The sequence below is a fragment of the Gavialis gangeticus genome, unplaced genomic scaffold, assembly GCF_001723915.1.
Source record: "Gavialis gangeticus isolate Ggan-Ray unplaced genomic scaffold, GavGan_comp1, whole genome shotgun sequence".
NCBI lineage: Eukaryota > Metazoa > Chordata > Crocodylia > Gavialidae > Gavialis > Gavialis gangeticus.
The window spans coordinates 11,630,453-11,632,054 of record NW_017728997.1 but is presented as its reverse complement, the minus strand read 5'-3'; the positions used below and the strand labels follow the sequence as shown (position 1 = coordinate 11,632,054).

The 1,602-nt window shown below is 46.1% G+C and overlaps 1 long non-coding RNA gene across 1 annotated transcript in view; it reads left to right on the top strand.

The window, feature by feature from the left end:
• The first annotated feature begins 481 nt into the window (after positions 1-481).
• LOC109288889 overlaps positions 482-1,602 on the top strand; it is an 18,099-nt gene continuing 16,978 nt past the window's right edge. The window contains exon 1 of the long non-coding RNA XR_002095239.1: positions 482-493. This is a non-coding gene — a long non-coding RNA (uncharacterized LOC109288889). The remainder of the gene's footprint in view (positions 494-1,602) is intronic.

The following is a 1,602-nucleotide window of genomic DNA, read 5'->3' as shown; positions in this document are numbered from 1 at the left end:
CAGAAAGGGTGTGGACACATTGGAGAGTCCAGTGGAGGACACCAAAATGGTTCAGGGGCTGGGGCACATGACTGGTGAGGAGAGGCTGAGGGAACTGGGCTAATTTAGTCTGGAAAAGAGAAGACCGAGGGGGATTTGATAGCAGCCTTCACCTCCCTGCAGGGAGGCTGCAGAGAGGATGGAGCTGGACTGGTCTCCGTGGGGGCAAACAAGCACTGGGCTTCAGTTGCAGCAAGCGAAGTTGAGGTTAGATATTAGAAAACCTCTCTCACCAGGAGGGTAGTAAAACACTGGAGCAGGTTACCCAGAGAGATTGTGGACTCTCCATCCTTGGAGGTTTTTAAGACCCGGCTAGACAAAGCCTTGGCTGGGATGATGTAGTTGGGGCTGGTCCTGCTTGGAGCAGGGGGTTGGACTAGATGCGACCTCCTGAGGTCCCTCCCAACCCTAATTGTATACCTTAATGGCAATTCAGATGACTCCCCATACTGCTGTCCTTATTTGCAGTAAGTAATGGGTCCTTTCTAACGTAACACCACTAAAGTCAATGAGACCGCTGCTTCAAACGAGGGAGTTTCTGCACGTCATGCCATGACAGCTCTTCCTAAGTTGGCCTGGAAGCAGACATGGAAGCTGGGAGCCAAAATAGGGTTTGGCAGGGCTCTGAGTGTTGGAACTGACTGGCCACAGAGGGGCTGCCCAGTCCCCTGCTCTTCTATTGAAAACAGGTAGCCACAGTTTTCAAAGAAATGAGTAACTTGGGGTGCCTAAAAGGAGACCTTGGAGGTTTGGAAAACACCGAGTATCTGCCCTCCGAGACATCTCAACCTGCACGCTCACCAATCCGGCAGTCCTTTGTGGAAGGTGGGCTCTGTATCCCTTGCTCCATTTAAATTGCCTGCGCTTAGCCCGTTGACTCCAGCTTTGTGCAGGCTGGAGGATGGAAGAGGTGCAGGTCAAATTCTGGGCATGTATGCAGCTCCCTTTGAAGTAAATGGCAGCCATGTGCACAGATCTGAGGGCAAAGTGAGACCCAAGCTATGATTTTACAGCTGGCCCCCAGCTTTGCGTATGCCACGGCACTAAAAGGTGCAACTGGAGCGCTCAAATCAACGCTGCACTTTTTATTCCTTATTTAAAGGGCGTGCACAGACGCTGTTTGCCTCTCTCCAAATCACCCTCCTCCCTCAGTCGATAACATCCGAAGGAAAATTTGCTCTCATCCTACAAATGAGAGATGGCTGAAAATATCCGTCAAATCAAATGCACAACATGCCTTCTTTTTTTTCTTTTTTTTAACTTTTCAGTGGATTTTTTTTTTTAAAAGAGTTTGTTAATTCTGACTGAATAAAAGGTTCCTTTAAATGATTTCAATAAGTGACATGAAAAATGTTAATGCAAGTGATCAAGACAATGGAGGTTAAAACTGTTTTGAAAATATGTTTCTTTTATAGATCTCAGCTGTTGGAAGAGTTACAGAATAAATATATGGTAGTGCTGACATTCAGTGCTGTTTCATCTTAGCAAAAGAGTTTTTAATAAAGAAAATTCTTTTCAAGGAATATGTTCTGCAGCCCGTCTTCAAAAAAAAAAAAAAAAAAA